The sequence below is a fragment of the Sinocyclocheilus anshuiensis genome, unplaced genomic scaffold (genome assembly GCF_001515605.1).
Source record: "Sinocyclocheilus anshuiensis isolate Anshui unplaced genomic scaffold, SAMN03320099.WGS_v1.1 scaffold1355, whole genome shotgun sequence".
Classification (NCBI taxonomy): domain Eukaryota; kingdom Metazoa; phylum Chordata; class Actinopteri; order Cypriniformes; family Cyprinidae; genus Sinocyclocheilus; species Sinocyclocheilus anshuiensis.
Window position 1 is genome coordinate 183,693 of NW_015540070.1, and position 7,204 is coordinate 190,896.

At 42.9% G+C, this 7,204-nt stretch overlaps 1 pseudogene; it reads left to right on the plus strand.

Moving 5' to 3' along the window:
* LOC107687166 (desmoglein-2-like) overlaps positions 1–6,702 on the plus strand; it is a 21,399-nt pseudogene extending 14,697 nt beyond the window's left edge.
* The last annotated feature ends 502 nt before the right edge of the window (positions 6,703–7,204 follow it).

The window sequence follows — 7,204 nt, forward strand, 5'->3', positions numbered from 1 at the left end:
TAGTAGCCCCATTCTGGCCGGGCCGAGTATGGTTCTCGGACCTGATTTCTCTCCTCGACGGCTCTCCATGGGAGATTCCCGTCAGGAGAGATCTCCTCTCTCAGGCGGAGGGTACGATTGTCCACCCCCGCCCTGAGCTGTGGAAGTTGTGTGTGTGGCCCCTGAGGGGGCACAGCTCATAACTTCCGCTCTCTCAACCGAGGTTGTTGAGACCATCCTCCAATCCAGAGCTCCTTCAACGAGGAAACTGTATGCTCTGTAGTGAAAGTTTTCACTTCTTGGTGCGGAGACCGCCAGCTCGAACCAGTTAACTGCCCGGTTGGTACAGTGCTGGAGTTCCTGCAGGCCCGATTCTCTGCAGGGTTGACCCACATCACCCTGAAGGTCTACGTGGCGGCCATTGCGGCCTACCACGCCCCTCTCAGTGGCCAGTCAGTGGGCAGACACCCCCTAGTTACACGTTTCCTCCACAGTGTGCTGAGGCTGAGGCCTCCGATAAGATCTTGTGTCCCTCCGTGGGACCTGGCTGTGGTGCTAGAAGCTCTCTGTAGGCCTCCCTTCGAGCCTATCGAGGAGATCTGGGATCGCCACCTCAAGCTATCAAGACTACTTTTCTTCTGGCAATATCTTCTTTCAAGAGAGTTGGGGATCTGCAGGCCCTCTCAGTGGCCCCTTCCTATATCGACTTTGCGCCCGGTCTGGCCAAAGCGTTTCTGTACCCTCGAGCGGGGTATGTTCCTAAGGTCCCATCCTCTACACCACGGCCTGTCGTACTCCAGGCCTTCAGTCCTCCTCCCTTCAGGGAGCCAGACCAGCAGAAGCTTAATTGTATGTGTCCAGTGCGAGCATCCACAGAGCTCCTCCTCCCTTCGGGGATCCAGACCAGCAGAAGCTAAACTGTATGTGAGCTGCCCTGTGGAGAAGGGCGGACCAACTGCTTGTTTGCTATGGTCCCCCTAAGAGAGGTCTTCCAGCTACAAAACAGACCCTCAGTCGGTGGATAGTAGATGCCATCTCTATCGCTTATGAGTCCTCTGATCTCCCTTCGCCTCTAGGGATCAAGTCTCACTCAACGAGAAGTGTGGCGGCCTCCGAGGCCTTCTTGGCCGGTGTCTCTATGCAGGACATCTGCAACGCTTCGGGATGGTCCACGCCCCTAAACTTTGTCAGGTTCTATGTCCTAGATATGCGAGCCACTCCGGGCTCTTCTGTTCTCTCGCCATAGCTGTGCAGGCTTCCACACTAGGCAGAGATTTGAAAGTCTGGCGGCGTGGGCATGCTTGTTCCCAAAGCGTTCTCCGACGCAGCTCGAGTTCCTGAAGGAACGTCTCAGGTTATGCATGTAACCATGGTTCCTCGAGGGAACGAGACACTGCGTTGCAGGGCCATACTTACGGCATCTCTGCCACCACTTGCTTCACTCCTAGAAGCTGACGCCGGTTTCACCGCACGTGCTTTTAAGCTTCCTGGTCGCTACGTCACCCTGCCCGTGATGTCTCGCCCATCCATTGGACTGATTACAGACGTGATTCAGAGCCGGTCATGCTGAAGGCGTTCCCAAAGCGTTCTCCGATGAAGCGTCTCGTTCCCTCGAGGAACCATGGTTACATGCGTAACCTGAGACGATTTTTTTACATTTGTATTGAGGTGTATTTAAAGGAATAGTTCACCCAAAAATTTTAATTTGCAGAAAATTTACTCACCTTCAGGCCATCCAAGATGTAGATGAGTTTGATTCTTCATCCAAACAATTTGGAGAAATTTAGTATTACATCACTTGCTCACCAGTGGATCCTCTGAAGTGAATGGGTGCCGTCAGAATGAGAGTTCAAACAGCTCATTAAAGGGGTCATATGATGCTGCTAAAAATAACATTATTTTGTGCATTTGGTGTAATGAAAGGTGTTTATGCGGTTTAAAGTAAAAAAAAACATTATTTTCCACATACTGTACATTATTGTTTCTCCTCTATGCCCAGCTTTTTTGAAACGCATCGATTTTTACAAGGCTCATCGGTCTGAAAAGCGAGGTGTGCTGTGATAGGCCAGCTATCCAGTGCATTGTGATTGGCCGAATACCTCAAGCGTGTGACGGAAATGTTACGCCCCTCAGCATACTGTTGATGCCGTGTCCGGCCGGAGCGACGAGACAAAAACATTAAAACCCATTACAAACGAGGCATTTGTTGCATCCAGTGGGGATATAATTATTGATTATAATGACTTATACTGTCTTTTTACGCGTTGCGTTGCATCACGCCGTGTAAACATAAAACCCTGTCTGCATTTGTGATCGGAGAAATGACAAACAACAAGTGCTACTCTACACTGCCCAAAACTCGCGTTTGAATCATCAGCGTCTTCACGACATGGCAGCAGCGGCAACAATACTACAGCGAGAATAAAAGTTACGCCTTCTTTCTTTGCATGAACGTTTGGGCAGCGTTATGCAAATCTTCCCACATAGTGAGGTAGATATGTGGGGGCGTGTTAGAACGAGCCGTTTTAGGTAGGCGTGGTTAACTCTTAACTTTTATAAAGAATATCTCTTTGGATTTGAGACTTTAGTCTTTGCAACTTTACAGATCTTCTTTATGCACCAAGAGCTTGTAACACTCCAAAGAGAAAGGAAAAATTGAAATCGCATCATATGACCCCTTTAAAACATCAATAATCCACAAGTAATCCACACAACTCCAGTCAATCAGTTAACATCTTGTGAAGCGACAAGCTACGTGTTTGTAATAAATTAATCCATTATTAAGATGTTTTTTAAATTTAAACCATTGCTTCCAGTTAAAATACGAGTTATGAAGTGAAAAAGTCTTCTCGCCTGAATCAGGAGAGAAATATGCACAGTTCAAGCACTGCTTATAAGCAGAAACAGGCCAACACAGTTATTTATGAACTCTGTGGATTTATGGATTATATATTTTGGCGAGAAGCGATGGTTTAAAGTTAAAATGCATTAATGATGGATTTTATTATTACAAACACACAGCTTTTTGCTTTACAAGATGTTAATTGATTGGCTGCTGCTGTGTGGATTACTTGTGGATTATTGTGAAGTTTTTACCAGCTGTTTGGACTCTCATCCTGACAGCACCATTCACCGAGCAGGGGCAGTTCTAGACCACAGTAACTAGGGGGGTAAAAATTTTTACAATTTTAAAATTCATCTTAACCTACTTTACGTATTATTCATTCTGTCATTTTTCACCATGTCATGTTTCACTGCAATCTCTAGAAACAATCTATAAAATTTTCAACTAATATTAATGTTTCATCATGTTTCATTTATTTGACAAATAATTTTGTATTGTAGTGTCAGGGGCATAATTTTTGAGGGGGCACGAGTGAAGGGGGTGGGGCTTGTCATGTGACACAGCAGCCACAATACCACTGTATAACTGCTATAGGCTTATGTCCCTACTGAAAAAAAAAACAAAAACAATAAAACCATCACAGAAAATGTTAATGGTTTCCACTACAAATAACCATTACAAACATTACAAACTATCAACTTTTAACCATTAAAAAATGGTTTTCTGTAGTGTGTTTTGGGACATATTCCATTAGGATTTAGTGGTTTTAACAAGCTACCAATAGAAGGCGACCAATTACCATTAGAGACCCACAAGATGTTAATTGATTGGCTGCTACCACTTTATAACTGATATAGGCTTATGTCCCTATTGAAAAAGAAACAAACAATAAAACCATCACAGAACATTTTTATGGTTTCCACTACAAATACCATTACAAACCATCAACTTTTAACCATTAAAACCAACCAACAGGGTCCATTACAGTTTCCAGTAAAACCACTACAAGTCCCATTATAACCAGTAAAACCATTACACATTTTGTAATGGTGTATATTGTTTTTTTCAGCAGGGGTTTTATTTTCATTCGAAATATTCAATATATCATGAAATATCTCGATTCTCAAATATGTTTAAGTAAATGCATTTTACACATTTGTAGATTATGTTAGTTGATCTATAATGGGCTATGGGCAAAGTAGCCTAATAGTGTAATCTATTAACTTTGCATAAAAATCTGTCTTTTTACTTAAGTAACAGATATGAGTATCATACCATAAAATAGTTTTAATACGACTGACTTTGTATTTAATGTGAATTTAATCAAAACATTTTAAGTTACTAATTAGCCTATAACACTTTCATTTTACAAAAAGAGAGCAAAGAACCTTTACATTATCAAAGAACATTTTCACTTCAGTCCAGCGAGTTCAAGCACTATCAAAAACTGCCATAATAATCTCTAAAGCTGTTTACACTGTGAAATTAATATCTTATTTACATTCGTACGTCTTCACTTTGTTGTTTCTGATGAGAGAATTAGCCAGAGAATTCAGTCAGCCAGTGCGCGCGGTGACGAAACAGCGTGTTTCAGCGATGACTCATTTGAATGCCTCTGATTGGTCCTTGCATTCATAAGCTCAACAGAATCGTATGTGATTGGTTATAATGTGCAGTGCTTTAAAAACGTGTCTCTGTGCCAGCCAGAGAACGCAGATTTGAGTTTAGCAGCTGGTGATGTTTTTCTTTTTTATATATATAGTTTACAGGACAAACTGCACATTTAACGCAAAATGGTTTGGTGTGATATGATTCCAAATTTAGGGGGGCCAAGCTTGTTGACAGGGGGGCACTGCCCTCCCCCGCCCCTGCTGCAGAGGATCTATTGGTGCGGAAGTGATGTAATGCTAAATTTCTCCAAATCTGTTCAGAAGAAGAAACAAACTCATCTACATCTTGGATAACCATAGAAGAAAGAAAGCCACACAGATTTGGAGCAACATGAGTCAATGATAAAGAACTTACATTTTTGGGTATACTATCCCTTTAACACTGAATGAAATTACAAGTAGAATGACACTTCTCCTCATTCTTTTCCAGAAATCCAGGTATACATCGGAGAATGATTCTCCAAAGCAAGGACTGAAGCACTATGATTATGAGGGTGAAGGATCTGTTACCTGTTCCATTGGGAGCTGCAGCTTCATAGAGTCTAATGATGATCTGGAGTTCTTGAACAACCTGGGTTCAAAGTTCAACACCTTGGCTGAGGTGTGTGGACTCAGACACACTGACCCAGAAGTTATTGTTAATACTGTTGAGACAACACCAAATGAGGCTGCATCTTCCAGTCACGTGACCAACATCGTCCAGCCCAGTCCTGAGGAGATACCTGTTAAATCCCCACTTGTCCAACCCGAACCTAATCAAGGGATTGTCATACAGGATCCTATGTACTATGGATTCAACCAGCCAATGGCAAGCAATGTTTTGCTGTCAGAGAATGGGCTTGGCCAAGGAGTGTACATAATTAATGGAACTCCAGAATCTGGGAGAATTCTGACTCAAGGTAACGGCCATACACTTGAACATTTTGGTAGTGGACAACAGGCTGTTCTAGCAAAAAACATCATTGGTGATTCAGTCTTGTACTCACAAATTGGACCTCAAAGTCCAGTCATGATTACCAAAGGTTTAGGGGAAGTTAATCCTGCTGTAATTCAGAACCTTTCACCAACTCCAAACCTTGTATTGATGCCACAGCAACAACTAGATCGCTGCATGTAGATGTTCAGATCTAGATGTTCACTGCAGATGTTAAGAGAGAACGGGCAGGGTAGATTAACTCTTATAGATGGTTCAGTAAATGAAGGTAAAGTATTCGTTGGAGGTCTAGGTCCAAGTCATCGTCCCATGAGCCCTCAACTACTTTACCCAGTAAGTTCTCAAGAGTTGAGTGGAATGGTACATATGAACCAAACAGTAGTTGATGGCTCCCTTTCCAGTGCACAGAATGAAGGTACCGTAACAATTGTAGAAACTCCTGTCAATGGAAGCAATGTATTGATAGGAGGCCCAGGAACTCCAAACCTAGTGACAGTGCCTCAAACTGCAACTGGTCAGGTAAACAGCCAGCTATTAGTAAGTGGTCCTTACCAGAGTGCTTCAAAAAAAGGTGAAGAGAGTAGACTACTGGTTAGTGGTCATTCTATTCTAGAGGCTCCTGTTGGTAGAGGTAATTTACTGGTTGCAGGCCCAGGTCAGTATCCTGTGTCTATGAGCGCAGGAACTCCAAACCTAGTGAGACTGCCTCAAGTTGCAAATGGACAGGTAAATAACAGTCAGCTATTAGTAAATGGTGTTCAGAACATTGTACCAGGGAAAGGTGGACAGAGCAGACAATTGGTTAGTGGTCCCACAATTCTAGAGGGTTCAAGTCAGCTTCCACTTGCCATGAGTCTGGGAGTACTTAGTCCAGTGGAACTTCCTCAGGCAGCAAACAGACAGTTATTCCGTTCGACAGTGTCCAGAGTTCTGACTTCAATGGTTATGATGCCAAAATCCAAAGGACTTGCAACAAATGGGCAGCTGGACATTGAGCAGTGATCTAAGTTTTGGTCTAGTGGCATTAATACCTCATTAATTCTCAGGATGGGATTATTCGCAGAGAAGCACAGAAACTATTTTAAGCATTAGATGAATTAGAAGTATTCAATATTAAAATGACAACAATAAGTGAGTATGAGCATTTTTAAGAATTGTATATTTTTCAATATGTACTTGGCCTGGGTGGTCTGAGCCTATTTCAAGGTCAATATTGTTAAAGGGGTCATATGATGCAACTTCAAGTTTTCTTTTCTCTTTGGAGTGTTACAAGTTATTCGTGCATAGATAAGATCCCTAAAGTTGCAAAGACTAAAGTCTCAAACCCAAAGAAATATTCTTTCTAAAAGTTAAGACTCGTCCACGTCCTCCTAAAACGCCTCGTTTAAACACGCCCCCACATGTCTACGTCACTGTGTGGGAAGATTTGCATAACACCGCCCAAATGTTCATGCAAAGAAAGAAGGCGTAACTTTCTCGCTGTAGTATTGTTGCCACCGCCACCATGTCGTGGAGATGCTGTGTGTTTCGTTGTGAAAGCGAAACTACTTTGTTTGGCCTTCCAAAAGAGGACACAACTAGAAATCAGTGGCTAAGTTGTATTTACAACACTGTTCCAGAACAGTTCAACCCAAATATTCAGATGTGTGCTGCGTATTTTACGGAGGACTGTTTCCTGAACCTGTGAGAGTAGCCTACAATGCGCCTGTGCACAAAGTGGGGCAGTTCCAACTTTGCAAGGACAGTCTGGCGCTTCTGACTCACAGCCTGTAAGTA